The sequence below is a fragment of the Orcinus orca genome, chromosome 7 (genome assembly GCF_937001465.1).
Source record: "Orcinus orca chromosome 7, mOrcOrc1.1, whole genome shotgun sequence".
NCBI lineage: Eukaryota > Metazoa > Chordata > Mammalia > Artiodactyla > Delphinidae > Orcinus > Orcinus orca.
Genome location: NC_064565.1, coordinates 40,248,269 through 40,268,318, shown reverse-complemented (window position 1 = coordinate 40,268,318; position 20,050 = coordinate 40,248,269). Strand labels below are relative to the sequence as shown.

Here is a 20,050-nt window from a genome sequence, read left to right as displayed (position 1 = left end):
GGGAGGAAGAAGGAAAGAGAAGAAAATATGTAAAATTGAAACAGAAGGAAAAAACTGTCACTATTCACAGAAAATATAACTGTCAGCATAGAAAAAACACAGATAACTAGAATTAATAACAAAGTTTAGCAAAGCAATGAGATGGCTATAAGATCAATATATAAATTTTTCTATAATTATATGGAATCTAAAAAGTACATTATTTATAACCTAGTAATTCAACTTCTATGTAACTCCCCTAAAGAAACTCTCACAGATATGCATAAGGGATACATAAAGGATTTTCAAAGTTCTATCAGTAGGGGAATCAACTGTGACATTCATAGAATAGAATACTATACAGCAGTTACAATAAATGAACTAGGGTCATATGTATCAACACGGATAAATCTAAAAACACAGTGTTGCATAAAAAAGCAAGTTAGAAAAGAGTAGGGGTATGACCTTGAGCAAGTTAATTAACCTCTCTGTAACTCAGTGTCCTTGTTTATAAAATGAGGATTATAATAATAGCACCCACCTTCTACAGTTAGTTCGTGTACTATGCCTCAGGACAGTGCCTGAAAGACAGTAAGTACTTCATAAGTGTTCACCATGATGCTTCTGCTGCTGCTAAGACATACACTTTTTAAATGTAAAAATAATTTTATATATTGTTTATGGATGATAATAGCAAAATTACAAAATGGAGATGTCACAATAATAGTTAAGTCTGGAAAAAGGAGGGAGAAGAACGAAGTGGAGTATCTCTATCCATATCTATAATATATGTATTTATCAGTAAGAGATATCTGAAGTAAATATAGCAAAAAGGTAACATATTTAAATCTAGGTGGTAGATGTGTGTGTGGCTTTGTTATATCATTTTCTATATTTGTGTATGTTTGAAATATTTCATAAAAAATTTCAAAGAAAAGGATTGGAACGAGATGTTTCAAGACGTTAATAGCAACACATTTGGGTTTATGAATGTGAATGTTCTTTGTTTTCTTGAATAGAGTTTTCTGAATTTTCCAAATTTTCTACAATGAGAATGTATTTCTTTTATAATTAGACAAAAATAATATTTTAAAGCACAGATAAAATCCTTTTAATATTGAAGTCACCAGAGGTTTGCTTCATCTAAATTAATCTTCATTTAGATTCCTCTAATCCAAACCAAATCTCTCTATATTAAAAATTGCATAACTTTGATTGTAGAGCATTTGATTTATTATACCAAAATTTATATTTACAAAATATAAATAAGCATCCTTTTCTAATTCACAAATAATTTATGAATTTTTTCACCATCTTTATTGTAATAAAATGTCATTCCCTATAAATTTCACATTCCTGATACAGTGGGGGAAAGGGTACCACGGATCTCTGGATATATTCCTTAGAAAACCCACAAAATGACACCATCACAGACCTTCTCTAATCTCCCCTATTTGATGTTTCATATCTAAAAGTACATCTAATCTGAAAACAGAACTGATCTTCAGAGACCTTGTAATTTATCTTTTACCATGATTACAATTTCTAATCTAACCAGCAGCAGTTCAAACTGAACTCTGATCCAAATGATCAATAGCTGTGCACGACCCATTAGATGTGCGAATATTAAATCGTTTTTGGATAAGGGCTGTCCAAATGAAAAGCATATAATTACCATCTATTAACATATATTGAAGCAAATAACACAAAAATGCAAAATGTGTCACATACAGACTATCAGAATTCCAGTGACTATGATGCTAAGGTTAGATCTTATATTTTACATATGGATTTGTATCAAATTATGATTTATGTCTTTAACTGTTTATTATTAAAAATGCTGGCCTTAAGCCACAAAATGGGTAAATCTGTGAATAAAACACATTTAATTTCTGATTCCATTTTTGTGTGTGTGTGTCTCTGCTTTCTTAACATAAAATTTCCCTACTTGTAGGAAGTAGCCATGGATAATTAAATCAGTTTGATAAGAAAATAATTCCAAATATCTAGCTTACTTTTCATGTTTTCCCTTGCAAACAAAAAGCCTATATAGTTATAGAAGCATAAAATTGTATAAAGAATAGAACTTATAGAAAAATGAGTCTGATCTCCTACCTTGAGTATCTTAGAGAACAGCAATAAAGTTCTCTAAACATCCCATGGTAGCTCCTTCCAATATTTAACAATGCAGTCTTTGGAAACTTTTCTTTATGAAAACCTAAATCCTTGGTGTTCTAAGGTAAACCTAGACAAGTAACATTTTATGGCATATTTCCCAGTCTCCCTTGCAGTTAGCTGAAGGTTTTGTGACTGTATCCAGGACAGTAGGATATAAGAAAGATGATGTAATCTACTTCCAGATTTGTCCTTCAAAACATTTCATGTGAAGATGGATGTTAGCTGAACCTATTGTGGTCATCATTTCACAATATATGTAAATCAAATCATCATGCTGCATGCCTTAAACTTATATAGTGATGTAGGTCAATTATTTTTCAATAACACTGGAAAAAAAATCTCAGGCATCTCCTCATTGCTGTGGTAAGGCTACATGTTCCAAATGCCATAGCTGTAAGAGGCAGGAGTATCACCCAGGGCCAAAAATAAATTTATAGTGAGCCTCTGAGGCTTCTGGGTTTGCTTAAGACTACATCATAGGCCAGCCTATTCAGGTTCAGACACTTACTGAAGGTCTTTTCAGATTCGAGCATAATGAGACAAAACTTCCAGCATTCATTCCCATTTCCAACCCCTCCCACTACCATCCCCTGGCCCTTCTTTTCATTCAACGGTGCTGTAATTCAGGATTGGCATCCTGTCCTCGTGGTCCCTATATTTTTCTTTCTCCCCCCAGCCACTAGTCCTTCCTCCTTTGTTTCTTTGTTTTCTCCGAATCCTAAATTTTACCTCTGAAACCTCATTCTCTCTCTTGGGCCAGAAGTGTGTTGGACAAGCTGTTCTTAGCTGTCTGTGCATCTCAAGGTATGGAGGGGATAATTCCCTCTTCCTCTTCCTCTTCCCACCAGACCCTGGAGATACGATACGGAAGCCTTCTTGTGAGAAACACTATGCAACAGTCTTTAACCTGGGCAGGACCTGAAGGTCAGACCAGTTAGGTCTTCTGCTTCAGCAGATTTCAGCCTTGTTGCAAAAAGGAGTATGAAGCCCCCTTTTCTGGTCTTCTTGGGGCAGGGCTAAGACTTTACATCACTGCCTTTACTTCTCCTACAACTGCTTCACTGGTGAAGGTACTTCCAAGAAAGCCTATTCAAAATACACAGAAATCTAAATAACATCCACCTTCCAGTTCCTGTTTTAGTGCTTTAACTTCCTGAGTGATTGTTTGATGAGATTTCCCCATTGTCTTTGCATTAGGTTTCCTTTTTTTTTTTAATCTTTTTACATAGGAACCATTTCAACAGACCTGCCATGTAGAACTAGTCTTTCAAGCAAGATAGAGATCAGCCTGACCTTTCTTACATCAATTAATCAATACTGTTTCACCACAGATTTACCTTTTAACCTTGGTGTTTCCACAGTGCAATATCAAAGCATGATTTGTGAGCTTGCTCTATTTTATATATGGTTAAGAACAACCCTCTGTCTGTGTGCTTTGATAAAGTGTCAGAGCATAACGCAGCACAAGAGGAAAAGGGGGCTTTTATTGTCTTCATCAAGAATGGCTTTGTAAATCTAAAATGGGAGCAGCAATACCAGCAAAGCCGGCTGACTGAAATTAACTACTGGCCTCTATTGGCAGATTCATGCTGCTGGAAAGGCCATTGTCAGGGAATGCTCTCAAGGGTGGAATCTTTTGATCTGCATTTCAGATAAGAATATGTGTCTGTTGCCAGTATCAATACCCCATCACTGAAGCTTATCCCCAAGAGAAACAAGAAGCGTTTGCTCCACTGTGTTCTGAACCTACAATTGCCACTATCCTTACTGCTTTAACCTGTTTCATAGGTGAAGAATTTAGAGAGGGCAAAGACCGTGAAGTATCTCAGAATACGATCACGTCCTTTCACTGAATTCACTTCATGGCAGGGAACACTACTGTTGTGTCCTCTGTGAGGTCTCTGTGGACAGAGAGATTTCGCCACCAGACCACAATGTGCTTAAGCGCCTATCTCATAAAAGAACTGTAGAATCTTTTTGCACATCACCATCCCTTTTGCTTTACACAGAAGAAACTGAGCCCCAGAAAATGACATGTTTTAACCCAGATTCCCCAGATATTTAGTGGTAGACTCAGACCTTAGAAACCAGCACAGTTTCTTCCCCAAATGTCAAGCTGTCACATTAGTTCTTAAAGCATTTAAATGTGTGATGATATTTGCAAACTTACCACTTCCCCAGAAGCCAATAATAAAACTTCGTGTGGAGGCTGCACTTTTCCTCGGGGCTTCTCAGCAGTGCTCGGTTTTCACCTGGCCATCTAGACGTATCACCTTAAATCAGAAGAAAATTCATATTACAGTCCTGCCATTTACCAGCTCTGTGATATCTGGCAAGACATTTAACCTCTCTGTGTCTTACTGATCTCTTGGACAAATAAAATATCTCACAGGGCTATCTGGAGGGTTGAAAGAATTAATACCTACTAAGCACTAAAAACAGTATCTAGCACATAACAAGCACAATATAAGTGTTAGCTCATATTATTCCTTCCATTCCTTTCTCAGATTATTCAGTGAATCTGGGGTATCACTCCACAGTTTTGTGATATTTTGTTCCTTCATAAATTCTAAGTGTTTTATAATTCTTGATTCCTTCACAGTGAATATACTGTACAGTTCCGCTAGCTCATTTTGAACACAAACATGGGGCATTTGGAAAAGGTGCCTTTTTATATACATTGGAAAAAAAAAAAAAAACACCAACATCTATCATTGCACTCACATTTTGATTGTTTTTGAGTAATTCACAGACTTAAGCTATCTCATTCCCAGGAAATGGAACCAAAGGTTGCTGACTGAAATTTCACTGTGCTTTCAACCTTTGAAGTATGAGAAGCATCATGGAATGCCAAGATCAAGTACTCTGTGGTCAGTGCACAAAGTAAACGTTATTATGGATTTTATAATGTTCCCAATGGAGATGCAATCATTAAGTTTCCTTTTAATAACAGAGCAGTACTTTTCTCTTGAACCTGGTTTGACCAATCATTAAATGTGTCTGGTCAAGGAATGCGCTTGGATAATATGAGATCCCAGGCTATAATCAAACAAAGAGTTGACTATCTTTGTTTCCTTAGATTTAGCTAAATGAAACTTCCTATTCTAAGGAAGCCTCTTTAAATGATATGTGCTTCTTAATAAATAAAGTGCTGCTGATTCAACTATAAATTAATTTTTGGTATGAAATTTGAAATTACATGATGGTTTAAATAATATGGAGGAAGGGTAAAATTAAGTGGAAAAATCATGTTTAGCAAAACATAGCTTAGACTTGCTCAGTTTCCAAATTGAGGTTAATTGTTTAAGGACCCTAAAGACATTATCTTCTTAGTGGTAGCTGGCCATTATTTTTCAGCACCTAGTAAGATGTGTGTGAGTGTGTGTGTACGTGTGTGTGTGTAAATGGTGTAACCCAACTGCACAGCATAAATAATCATTTGGCAAACTGATGTAGAGTATATGGAAAGACAATACTACTCCAGTGTCTTCTTTGTGGGGCAATATAAGAATTTTGTTTAAAACAAAGCAGTAGCTATGTATTGTTTAGTAAGTTTTCTCTTTCTTTTTTTTGAATGGGGACACACATTCATGAAGGGTCAGTCTATCAATTCTGTTCAGTATTCCCCAAAACAAAACTATCAAGCATATTTTGCATAGTTTTTCATTTTTCCCACTGAGGCCTGAGGAGACATCGGCATTATACCCCTGGCCACTCTGGCACTGACCACAGAGGGACAAAGACTGAAGGAGACTGAAGTCCCACCTGGTCACAAAAGTCAGGTGATGTCAAGGCTTACCTTCCATAACCTTCTTTCCTCTCATTTGAGATTCTTCCTAGTGGAGGGTTTGTCATTTTCAGGAGGAGATTACTTTAGCAAATGAGCTCTAAGAACAATGAGCTTGAGGTTTAAAATAAAATTCAAGGATGTTCTTAATAAGGTTGTATACTGTTAATCCATGGTTTTCTGCCAAGTAGTGTCTCAAATGCCTCTTTAGGGATTTATTCTACTTTAGAAAGATGTCAGATATAAATATTTAAGTATATAGAGATTTTGTCTTTGACCTAATGAATTTACATTTTGTTTAGATAGTAGTCTTAGAAATGTGATTATTATAGAATGGATAGACACTGGAATGCAAAGAAAAGCAATAAAGTCACATTATTTTTTTGCCTAATGGAGTTCTCAAAGATTAAAAGGCCTGATAACCATTAGTGTGGGCGTGTAAAATGGTCATTCTCATACATTGCTAGGAGGAGTATAATTTGATCCTTTCTTTAAGGGAAGGAATTTGGCAATATACATTAAGAGCCAGAGAAGGGTATAAACACCAACCCATAAGTCCCACTTCTAGGGAATTATCCTAAGGATATAATTGGCCAATAGCACAAAAATGTATATGCAAGAGTCTACAGCTTATAAAAGTAGAAAACCGGAAAAAAAAAAGTATCCAATAACAAGGATTATTTAAACAGGTACCTTTATACGATGGAATGCTATGTAGCTGATAGACATGATTACATAGACGTACATTTACCAATTTGGAAAGATAGTTCTGAATGATCATTAAGTAAAAACAGTCCATTATAAATCAAACTCTAATATGATACTGTTATAAGAGGGAAAAATAGTATATGGATAGGTATGAATTGAAGACACGCACTAAAATGTTATCTATGATTGTCTTTGGATATTGAGTATTTATTTTTTATTTATATTTCCTAACGTCTCTACAATTAGTATGCATTACTTGAGTATAAAAAAATAAAGAATGGGATATATTTTTGAAGGGAATTAATGGTGTTTGGAGATACAATGATGTCATCATATTTATTTCAACTTACTGGAATGAAAATATTGTTTCATTCCATATAATTTGCGTGTTATCATGAGGAACATTGTTTTTTTAAAGACTCTACTTGGAGAAATCAGAACTACAGAGAGAAGGAAAGGGAATGGAGAGGAGAGGAGAGAGAGAGGGGGAGGGAATGATTGAATTTAATGCAATGGTGCTTTTGCAGGCTTGAAACTGTCAGATCTAAGTTGAACTCCTGGCTATTACCCTTAGGTTTGTTTAAACTTGTAAAAACCACTTTAGTCCCTTAAGTTTCAAAATTTTAATCTGTAAATTGAGAGTCAATAATATTCACAGGACTATTATGAGGATTAAGTAAGAGGTATAAATCAAAGTGTCTTGCTCAAAAAGGGTATGTGATAAATACCTAGAGTGAGTGGGTAATATATACTGGACACAGAGTTACGTACTTTATGTACATTATTACATTTGTAATAATATGTCACAACAACCCTAACACACGGGCATTTTATCTCCATTTTGCAGATGAGGAAATAGAGTTGTAGGGAATTTAAGAAACTTGCCCAAAGCCAGAGAGCTGGAAAGAGAGATGGGGATTGGCATGAAACTGCCCAAAATGGAAGCTCCTATTAGATAGTAACAAACCAGGTCCTCAGTCCCTCCATCCATCCTCCTCTCCCTCCCCTACTCCTGCACGCCCTCTCTCCAAAAAAGAGAAAAGCAGATCACTTAAACTCAAATTTGTATCCTTAAAAAGGCTGAGTTGTTCAAATTCTTCATAAAACTCATTTTATTCTACAAGCTAGTCTTGAAAACATTCAAGTCCAGAGGAAAGATAGCTGAAAGACAATACATGCTGTTTCTTATATATTCTGTATAAACTTCCCTTTCTGAAGTTAATTTTTTATGTTTTATTTTTCATTGCAAATTTAATCTGATCCTGATACCCAAATACCTACTGTATTTCCCTACAAATATTCTCTAATACAGTCCCAAAGGATAACTTTCTGGGTTTTTTTGTGTCGTTTTCTTTTTCAACTCAGCCTGTGCTTTTTCACACTGGAATACTTTTTTTTATCTCCAATCTGTTCAAAAATAAAGCTACTTCTAGAATATAGAAATCTTAACTCCAAAATAACATGAATTAAAATAAAAGATTTGATTCAGACCCAAATATTCTGTATGTAGTCTATCATTTTTTTATTTTCATTATAAACTGTATGTAAATAAGTATATGCATAATCATGATTCAGAGCTTCAGAAGGGTTGTTATGTATCAGACAAATGGCCAAGCACAATCACAGCTAGCATGTACCATGAAATACGGCTGTGACATTACTGTGGTAGTACATTAAGATCAAAGCCATTGCATAAGACCTATAAGAATTCATCAGTCAACATGATGCTATCAAACAGTTCCCAGACCACAAGCCCCGCCATCACATGAACCATGGCAATATGCATGATCATAAAAAGGAGCAATTAAAATCCTTTTAGAACACTCTGTATTAGGTTGCTTCTGATAGCCAGGCTTCTGGAGAAATATGTTCTATTCTTCTGCTACTTTACTCACATTCTTTATGTTATCTATAAACCCCATCCTAAAGTCCCTTACAATTTCCACGTATTGAAATTATACTCATCATCTTTGCACATGGCATTTCTTTCATGGAACCTGTCCTGTTGCCTTGTGAAAGAGATTTCTTCCTCCTCTGCACCCATGTAGCAACTTATCTCTTAGGTCACTTGCACTGTACTTGCCCTATAGGACTACAATCCCTTAGAGGGAAATCTGGGGACTTCTGAAAAGTAATACCATAGCATGGACCATATATGACACAGCACATCCAGCAAGCAGTGAGGTGCTCAGTGGGTCACAAATGACCTTGTTAATAATGCAATCATCTTCATTGTACCCTTAGAAGAAGAAAGAAATCTGTACACAAATAAAGGGAAAAGCCTTCTTTACCCCCAAAGCCAGAATCTCCTGCGTGAGGAGAAAAGGCTTCTTCAATATGCTCAGAGGCCTGGTATTCAGAGTCAATCATTTCTTCCACACTAATCACTTGCGAAGGGATTACATGAGTTGAGCACGAGGGGGCCGTGAATACCCTCAGATCATACAACCTCATACAACAAAATAAGCATGAGGCAAAGAGCTCTGTAAGTACCTAGATTAAGTCTCCCAACAATTGGCAAATTACTAATAACAGGCCTTTTGTTCCTTTTGCAAGCGGTCAAAATAATGAATAATAGAGTGTTATGCCAAGTCGACTAATAGCCAGTTCACGTGAGATCATTTAAAACAGGAGAAAATGATTCTTGAAAAGGTCCCTGATGAGATTTTGCTTTTTCCTAAGAGACTCTAGATAGCATTCTGCGGCAGCATTTTAAAAACCACTTTCAAAATTGGGCACCCTCATTATCATGCATTATATTTGTACTCTCCACTTAGGTTGCTTTGAAATAGAATGACACCCAGTTGTGTTTTTTACATTAAATGCACCTTCTCTCACATTTGATCTCTCCCTTTGTGATAGTCATTTTATTTCACAGCAACCACATTTCTTTGTCTGTATTTCACTGACTGTAGTTTTCAAATTATGCAGAGACGGCCATTTTGGCTGTTACAGACAGAGAGAAACTGAAAGTTTGCCTGCCAGGTCCAGCATCACTCAGCTAGCACCAAAGTAAGTAAATCAGCACAGGGGCTTTGAGTTGGGTCATTTCCATCCAGGGCAAAAGAGACACACTGGAGAGTAAAGCCTGCTGTTGTTTTTATTTATATTCTGGCCATTGTTGTTTGTTTTTAATTGAGTGAGATTATATTGCAGACAAAAGGTTAATTTTGCCAGACCTAAAAGGAGTGAGGTCATTCTGTGAGCCCTTGGGTATAATGTTACCTCTAGACAGAAAATGGTGGCGCCTAAGGGTCAACTTCAGAGGCCTAGAACTAGACAGGAAATGGTATATAAACACTGCACTCTGAGGAAACATATTTATGACTAACGCATCCAATTCATAGTAATATTGTGGGGCTATCTTGAGGTTTCAAACTCCTCAGTAACCAGCTTCATCCCAGGCCACAAAATATCCTAGGCCTATTTCATTGGCTTATGCGGAGCAAGAATTCACAGGAATGAGGGAAAAATATATATTAAAGTCCTGTGTATATTTTAATCCATTCAAATATGTTATATTAATACATTAAATATAAATATCAAATGTATTACTATAATGCTACAGTACTTTATATTAATAAATATGATAATGTCCATATATTTAGTAAACAAATATGGATGCAAATGGTTGGGATTGTGTTGATATGCAAATAATCAGAACTTACTTTATCATTTTTACCATAACTCATTCAAGAATGTGAACTACGTTGGCATTCCTCACCAACTTATGTCACCTAGTAACAAAAATCCAACAACATTTAAAAAAAACTCAAAGTAAGCAAACTAAGGTTATTAATATATGTGGACAATTCATCTACTTGCTTTAGCAGGCTCTGAGGGAGTTGCTATGTTCTATAACATAGTACAGCAGTTCACTCATAAGTAATCAAGAAAAGTTTAAATTATCCACTTTATTTAAACACATATAAGATGTCAAAAAAGTGTATAATACAACTTATGACCAGTTCTATGAAATTATTAAAGCAAAACACAGCAAGGGACCAGTTTCACCTGGAAAACCCATTAATGTAGAAAACCTCATTCTTCAATGATGTGTCATCATACTTACGTTGTCTTACATATTTAAGATGTCAGGGGAATTCTGAAATGCTATGGGAAATAATTAGCCTAAGACATTCTTAAGGAGAAATGGGGTTTCAGGTTCTCAAATTAGGAAAGTGAAATCCTAAGAGTCCCCTTCAGGTGGATGTGAAGAGGGCATCTGAGTGTCATTCACAGGCCTCTGAACTGCTACAGTCACCCCATCTTCCCTTTGGGAGACAGGCACCTGGGAGAGCACTGAAGCATGAGCCCTCCATTCTTGGTCAGGAGTTGGGGATGGTTATCCCCCTTGTAACCAAAACAGTGCTCCCCATCAGTGCCACCCAGAGCTCCAGTCATCCATCATCACTGCAGTGGCCCTCCGGACCAGAGAAATCAGCAGGAAGAAAACCAGAGCCCTGAGAGCACGTCCTGCTTTCTCCACTAGTTATTGCCTGCGAGAAAGAGGCAATTCCAGAGTTAATTTAATTCATCCAGTTATTAGAAAATGGATCTCATGCTATTCCCAAGTGGGAAGCAGAAAAAGAGAGAAACTAACAATGATCTATTAAGTGTATACTGTACCATAATGACATTTATAATAATGGTTTTGACTATTCCCAGGGACTTTACATGGTTCTTTAAACTCATCCTCTAATTTAATCTTTAAAATAACCTTCCAAGGTAGGTATTATTGTGTCTACTTGACATAGAAGAAAACTCAAAGAGGTTAAACATTTTTGCCAAGGATCACAAAGCTAGTAAGCTGAAAAATTAGGATTCAAACCAGCTCCATCTGACTGCAAAAGTCAGTAATGGTGAGATTACTCAGTCAGTGGAGACGTGGAGATGTGGATCTCTAGTTTCCGGATCTCTGTGTTGCTCTCTTTCTTTAACACTTCAGTACCAGCACACTAGCTCCAGTTTCTACATAGCAGGCCTAGTAGTCCGAGAATACCAGAATGGGAAGAACTCCCAAAGAGAAACAAGGGTTCTTAGGCTTCGAGGGAGCCACGGTCCCCGTGGAGAATCTGATGAGTATTACGGTCTCTCGCCTCAGAAAGACATGTGCACCTCAATTCTTGTTATTCACTGGAGTTACGTTCTATACAGTCACCAGGAACACTGAATTAGCGAATACTAAACCATCACTAGGGGGAACGCAGGGTTAGGTTCCTGTGAGCGTCTGGACACAACATTTTCATCAACCAATCAATACATAACTTTGTTTTATGTGTGTTTCTGTTTAAAGACACCTTATTTAATATATACTGTTGATTCATTAACATTGAACCCACAGTCAGAGCACCATAACTCATGCCAGAATGAAGCTTATCTGGCACATATATTTTCTCCATAAGGCACAGCACAGCCTTCTTGCTCTTGGAAACACGAGACAACACTTTAGCAGTATGCTTGGGGGTCATTTCAAACAGGAAAATTACCCATAGAAAGCACAAAATTATGAAAAACATGGCACCAAACAGACTATGAAAAAGGCACGTTTACAGTCTGAGCACTGAAACAGGAAGGTAAGGGTTGCCTTGATGGACCTTAGCTGGGAGTGTATGTTGGGCAACTTCAAATTTCTGCTGCTCTGTGCATGTCTGCTAACGACTACAGAAGCACTATGAGTATTGATTTGAAGGTTACAAAAAATTTTATTAAGTAGGCAAATTTTCATATACAGAATCCATGAATAATGAGGACTGACTGTGTGCATGTAGGATTTCATATAATTCCACAGGATATATGGACTGCACCAAGTACACACATCATCTTTTTATAAATGCCTGATCTAGAACAACTCATTGTACACATCGGTCCCTGAATATGGGGAGAACACTTTAGCATGAAAACAAGGTATAGTTTTGGATAATAAAGAAAATGTCAACAAGATTCCATGAATACACATTAGTAAAATTGATTTGAAAGAATAAAATGAGCAAATAAATTAAACTTTATTCATATGAAAGTTCAGGGAATGTATGATGTTTGCTTGTTACTGTATTAACTTTAAAATCACAAGCATTATCTTCTGTTAAAATCTGCTCAATGCTTTAAAGGATACTTTTGTACTCTAAGAAAATGTCTACAAATAATCCCCAGGTGTAATACTCTTACTTAGAAAAACTGAACTACGTTGTGATTAATAGTTGATTTTGGTGAGATGAGCAAGCAGAAGCAACTAAATGTCTCTAATCTTGATCTCCCAAACAATGCATTATTATACCAGTCAGCGGCACTCTCAATCCAAACAAGCCACTGTAAGTTCCAGAAACCTGACCATGAGCATATACTGACAAAGGATCATGGAGAATACAAAGACAAAAGCACTAACCCCAGGGGTCTCCAATCTCCTCAGATATAGGAATAGAGTAAGAGAGAGTGCTAACATAGGTAAAACAATTAATTTGTCTTGGAACATACTTCTCTTTTTCTGCCCCACTCCTCTTCTCTCCAGTGAAATGTTCAAATGTACACACACACACACACACTCACACACTCATGCACACTACTCATACAGCACTGGGAAGCTCTCTGTCACCAATTTTACCTTCTGAAATCCTATGTATCCTTGAGTCCTAGCTTCTTCAGTAAACCTCTTCTATCCCTTAGCAATGCATGATTTCTCCCTACTCTGACCATTTCAGTCTCTCCCTTATTGACCTTATTTTGTAAATATTTTTGTGCTTACCTTAAACAAACCAAATACAGAACGGCAAGACCAAGGACAGCGGGCAAATGCCTCATGCATCTTGATATATCCAAGAGGCCTGATATATCTCATTGCTATATCTTAATTGCTAGCAAAATGCCAACCACGGACAAGGTAATAAATATCTTTTGGATGAATGAAGGGACGAATAAACAAGAATGAGTCAACTCATAACTACCACAGTATGGTTATTTAGAAGGCATAAACATGGCCAATTATAAAGACCAGAAGTTCCAGTCTGGTATAATTTGGCTGCATTTACAGCATCCTAGACTTATGTTTATAATCAAATTTCAATTGATGTGAACCTGAATTCATTCATTCAACATGCATTCAGTCAATGTGTGCCGAGCACCTGGTCTGGGCAAGGCTCTGTGCTAGGAGTCAGGATACAGCAATGAACAAAACAGGTATCAGGGCCCCTGCTTCATTAAAATGTGGAGATGAACATAAAAACAGGCATCAACCAGTGAGTGTCAATGAATTCAAAGCCATGTTCTCTGGACTATTCAAGAAAACTTGGTTAAAATATCCAGGAAATAACTATCATGAAATAAAGTTATTTCAGGCTGGCTTTCCCTCAAGGCTTATCTGTAAGACACTGTAATATAGTACATGTCGGAAGGGGAGTGAGAACACTCCACCTGAGAAATCTGTGCCATTCTTTCAGCCCGAACACTGTTTATCTTGAAAATGTACTGCTCCTGGCCTTGCTCCAAGGCAAGCAACCCAATGATTCATTGAGGTTTTACTCTTTGGGGATCAGTTTTAAGCTGCAACGGCAAACAGGCTGTCCCAATAAAAACATGCTTTAAGGAAAGAAAATCCCATATTTTTCTCCTAAAAGACAGAAGTCTCATAAATTTTGGAGTTAAGAAATTCCTCTACTCAAGTGGCACAGCCTAGATTTCTAATAAACATGATGTCTGAGATGGAAAATGCCGACCTGCTCTTCAAAACTAAAAAATAATCCTAAATCTAGATTTGGATTTAAGCTTAAAACATAATTTTGGAGTGAACAGAGAAAGAGGGCATTAATATTCCCATATTAAAGGAAACTGAGATAAATCAGGACAAATGATGATTCCAGCTTCACTATTCTTCCTTCAGTGAGAATTTTCACAACCTTCTCTGTCCTTATGCCCTTTCTCCATGCAAACTGAATTGATTGCTTAAGCTATAGGGTGAGACTCAAATGAATGGGCTGCCATAATGTCAGCTTCAAAAAATTAACTAATTGGATGGACTGAATCTTTTTATAGCAAGATAAAACAGATAAAACATCAGATACAGCTTCTCACAGTAAAGAGAGAAAAAAAAGAGAGAGAGAGAGAAACAGTATTACCTATCATTCTAAACCAAAGAACCAGTCCAAACAATTCCATTTTATGGCAAAATGTTATGCCCTTCTAAAAAATAATAATAAAATAAACAAAATCCTATTAGATGTGGGACACAGTGTAATAATTTTTTTAAAAAGTTTGATTCCAGGCTTCCCTGGTGGTGCAGTGGTTAAGAATCTGCCTGCTAATGCAGGGGACACGGGTTCGAGCCCTGGTTTGGGAAGATCCCACATGCCACGGAGCAACTAAGCCCGTGCACCACAACTACTGAGCCTGCGGTCTAGAGCCTGCGAGCCACAACTACTGAGCCCACGCACCACAACTACTGAAGCCCACATGCCTAGAGCCCGTGCTCCACAACAAGAGAAGCCACCGCAATGAGAAGCCTGTGCACTACAATGAAGAGTAGCCCCCACTCGCTGCAACTAGAGAAAGCTCGCACGCAGCAACAAAGACCCAATGCAGCAAAAAATAAATAAAATAAAAAATGAATTTATAAAAATAATAAAAATAAAAATTTGATTCCCTTATACAACATAAAAATATTTTTCCTCAACTATATGAATTACAATATTTTAAGATTAAATTCCTTGGCATCATTTACATTCTAAAACTGAATAAAAAATAGACAAAATTAAAATTTGCTGATTATTTGCTGTTGTAAAATATAACCTATTTACATATTAAAGATCAATATCCCTACCTTTAATCACTTGAATTATAAATCTGTAAATATATTTAGTTCAGACAGTTCTTTAGGGAAAAATATCTATTTTTAGATAATACATATTGATAATACATATTCTGCTTACATGGTTAGCATGTATAAAACTATCATAACTATATACATGTTATGTAGTTACGAGAAATATTAGGGAAGATCAAGTAATGTGACTAAGAAAAGAGTAAGATATAGGTATCACTGGCAACTTTCAAGAACTCAAAATATTACTACACATAAAGCAATGAATCCCAAGGTCAAATATAAAACATCCTAGGGGGTCTCAACTTATCTCAAATGCTGTCCTAATATTCTCCAACCAAGATTAATGTATTTAACTTAAAGAAAAATAAAAAAGCCAGATGACAAAATGCTTTTGACAAAAAGGAAGAAAAAAGGAGAATAAAACAAAATCTCCAAAATCAATGTAGATGTTAAAATGGTCAAAAGAAAGTCAAGAATCTCAAACACATTTGGACCAGCTGTCCTCTGTACAGGACAGAAGCAAAAAATGGACCTGATTGAAAGGGAAGTTATTTATGAAGGTTTTCCTCACTGTGAGGTTTGCTAAATTCACTAGAAGTTGGGTATTGAGAAGGAAGGCTTTTGCTAGAGAAAGTTCAAAATTGGGTAATATCTCACTGGTATGAACTAACTTATATGTGACTCCACTTGAAGGATGGGAAATTGATAAGACAGTCATTCAGGTTTCCTTTTAACTCTGAAAATATATAGTAACATATTCTTTAAGACAGCACAGAATGGCTCGTCATTCAGCTCCTTCAAGAGTGGATATACACTGATATACATTGATATACACTGATATATCTTTAAGATGGCAGAGGAATAAGAAGTGGAGATCACCATCCTCCCCACAAATACATCAAAAATGCATCTACATGTGGAACAACTACAGAACACCTACTGAAAGCTGGCAGAAGATGACAGACTTCCCAAAAGGCAAGAAAATCCACATGTAACTGGGCAGGGCAAAAGAAAAAAACAAAACAGAGACAAAAGAATAGGGACAGGACCTGGACCTCTGGGAGGGAGCTGTGAAGGAGGAAAAGTTTCCACACACTAGGAAGCCCTTGCACTGGTGGAAACAGGGGGTGTGGTGGGGAAAGCTTCAGAGCCAACGGAGGAGAGCACAGCAACAGGGGTGCAGAGAGCAAAGTGGAGAGATTCCTGCACAGAGGATCAGTGCTGACCGGCACTCACCAACCTGAGACACTTGTCTGCTCACCCACTGGGGCAGGTGGGGGCTGGGAGCTGAGGCTCAGGCGTAGGAGGTCGGATCCCAGGGAGAGGACTGGGGTTGGCTGCGTGAACACAGCCTGAAGGGGGCTAGTGCACCACGGCTAGCCGGGAGGGAGTCCGGGAAAAAGCCTGGACCTGCCTAAGAGTCAAGAGACCATTGTTTTGGGGTGCACGAGGAGAGGAGATTCAGAGCACCGCCTAAATGAGCTCCAGAGACAGGCGTGAGCTGCGGCTATCAGCGCAGAAGCCAGAGACGGGCATGAAACTCTAAGGCTGCTGCTGCAGCCACCAAGAATCCTGTGTGCAAGCACAGGTCACTATATACACCTCCCCTCCTGGGAGACTGTGCAGCCTGCCACTGCCAGGGTCCCGTGATCCAGGGACAACTTCCCTGGGAGAACACACGGCATGCCTCAGACTGTTGCCACCTCACACTGCCCTCTGCCACCACAGGCTTGTCCCGCATTCCGTACTCCTCCCTCTCCCCAGCCTGAGTGAGCCAGAGCCCCCTAATCAGCTGCTCCTTTAACCCCCTCCTCTCTGGGTGAACAACAGACACCAGAGGGTGGCCTACATGCAGAGGTGGGGCCAAATCCAAAGCTGAACTCTAGGAGCTGTATGAAGAAGAGAAAGGGAAACTACTCCATGCAGTCTCGGGAGCACAGGATTAAATCTCCACAATCAAGTTGATGTACGCTGCATCTGTGGAATATCTGAATAGACAACGAATCATCCCAAAATTGAGGTGGTGGACTTTGGGAGTAACTGTACACTTGGGGTTTGCAATATGCAACTGACAAGTTTCTGATTTTTATGTTTATCTTAGTATAGTTTTTAGTGCTTGTTATCATTGGTGGATTTGTTCATTGGTTTGGTTGCTCTCTTTCTTTTTTTTACATTTTAATTTTTTTCTTTTAATATTTTTTATTTTAATACCTTTTTTATTTTATTATATTTTTTCCTTCTTTCTTTTTTTCTCCCTTTTCTTCTGAGCCGTGTGGCTAAAACGGTCTTGGTGCTCCAACCGGGTGTCAGGTCTGAGTCTCTGAGGTGGGAGGGCCAAGTTCAGGACGTTGGACCACCAGAGACCTCCCGGTCCCACGTAATATCAGTCAGCAAGAGCTCTCCCAGAGATCTCCGCCTCAACGTTAAGACCCAGCTCAACAACCAGCAAGCTCAAGTACTGGACACTCCATACCAAACAACTAGCAAGACAGGAACACACCCCCACCCATTAGCAGAGAGGCTGCCTAAAATCATAATAAGTTCCCAGACACCCCAAAACACACCACCAGACATGGTCCTGCCCACCAGAAAGACAAGACCCAGCCTCATCCACCAGAACACAGGCACCATTCCCCCCACCAGGAAGCCTACACAACCCACTGAACCAACTTTACCCACTGGGGGCAGACACCAGAAACAATGGGAACTATGAACCTGCAGCCTGCAAAAAGGAGACCCTAAACACAGTAATTAAGCATAATGAGAAGACAGAGAAATACGCAGCAGATGAAGGAGCAAGGTAAAAACCTACCAGACCAAACAAATAACGAGGAAATAGGCAGTCTACCTGAAAAAGAAATCATAATAATAATAGTAAAGATGATCCAAAACCTTGGAAATAGAATGGACAAAAAAACACAAGAAACATTTAACAAGGACCTAGAAGAACTAAAGAGCAAAGAAACAATGATGAACAACACAAGAAATGAAGTTAAAAATTCTCTAGAAGGAGCAGAATAACTGAGGCAGAAGAACGGATAAGTGACCTGGAAGACAAAACAGCAGAAATAACTACTGCAAAGCAGAATAAAAAAAAAAGAATGAAAAGAATTTAGGACAGTCTCAGAGACCTCTGGGACAACATCAAACATACCAACGTTCGAATTATAGGGGTCCCAGAAGAAGAGAAAAAGAAAGGGACTAAGAAAATATTTGAAGAGATTATAGTTGAAAACTTCCTTAATATGGGAAAGGAAATAGTCAATCAAGTCCAGGAAGCACAGAGAATCCCAAACAGGATAAATCCAAGGAGAAACATGCCAAGACACATATTTATCAAACTATCAAAAATTAAATACAGGGCTTCCTTCATGGCACAGTGGTTGAGAGTCCGCCTGCCAATGCAGGGGACACGAGTTCGTGCCCCGGTCCGGGAAGATCCCACAGGCCGCGGAGAAGCTAGGCCCATGAGCCATGGCAACTGAGCCTGCACATCCGGAGCCTGTGCTCCACAATGGGAGAGACCACAACAGTGAGAGGCCCACATACCGCAAAGAAAAAAAAAAAAAAAAAAAAAATTAAATACAAAGAAAAAATATTAAAAGCAGCAAGGGAAAAGCAACAAATAACATACAAGGGAATCCCCATGAGGTTAACAACTGATCTTTCAGCAGAAACTCTGCAAGCCAGAAGGGACTGGCAGGACATATTTAAAGTGATGAAAGGGAAAAACCTACAACCAAGATTACTCTACAGAGCAAGGATCTCATTCAAATTTGACAGAGAAATTAAAACCTTTACAGACAAGCAAAAGCTAGGAAAATTCAGCACCACCAAACCAGCTTTACAACAGATGCTAAAGGAACTTCTCTAGGCAGGAAACACAAGAGAGGGAAAAGACCTACAAAACTAAACCCAAAACTCTTAGGAAAATGGTAATAGGAACATACATATCGATAATTACCTTTATATGTAAATGGATTAAATGCTCCAACCAAAAGACATAGACTGGCTGAATGGATACAAAAACAACACCCATATATATGCTGTCTACAAGAGACCCACCTCACACCTAGGGACACATACAGACTGAAAGTGAGGGGATGGAAAAAGATATTCCATGCCAATGGAAATCAAAAGAAAGCTGGAGTAGCAATACTCATATCAGACAAAATAGACTTTAAAATAAAGGCTGTTACAAGAGACAAAGGACACTACATAATGATCAAGGGACCAATCCAAGAAGAACATATAATAATTGTAAATATTTATGCACCCAACATAGGAGCACCTCAATACATAAGGCAAATGCAAACAGCCATAAAAGGGGAAATTGACAGTAACACAATAATAGTAGGGGACTTTAACACACCACTTTCACCAATGCATAGAGCATCCAAAATGAAAATAAATAAGGAAACACAAGCTTTAGATGACACATTAAACAAGATGGACTTAATTGATATTTATAGGATATTCCATCCCAAAACAACAGAATACACTTTCTTCTTAAGTGCTCATGGAACATTCTCCAGGATACATTATATCTTGGGTCACAAATCAAGGCTTAGTAAACTTAAGAGAAT

At 37.9% G+C, this 20,050-nt stretch overlaps 1 long non-coding RNA gene across 2 annotated transcripts in view; it reads right to left on the bottom strand.

Annotated features, from left to right (window-relative positions):
- Positions 1-4,279: 4,279 nt before the first annotated feature.
- LOC125965033 (uncharacterized) overlaps positions 4,280-20,050 on the bottom strand; it is an 83,670-nt gene continuing 67,899 nt past the window's right edge. For both annotated transcript variants that reach the window (XR_007478496.1, XR_007478497.1), the window contains exon 3: positions 4,280-4,430. This is a non-coding gene — a long non-coding RNA (uncharacterized LOC125965033). The remainder of the gene's footprint in view (positions 4,431-20,050) is intronic.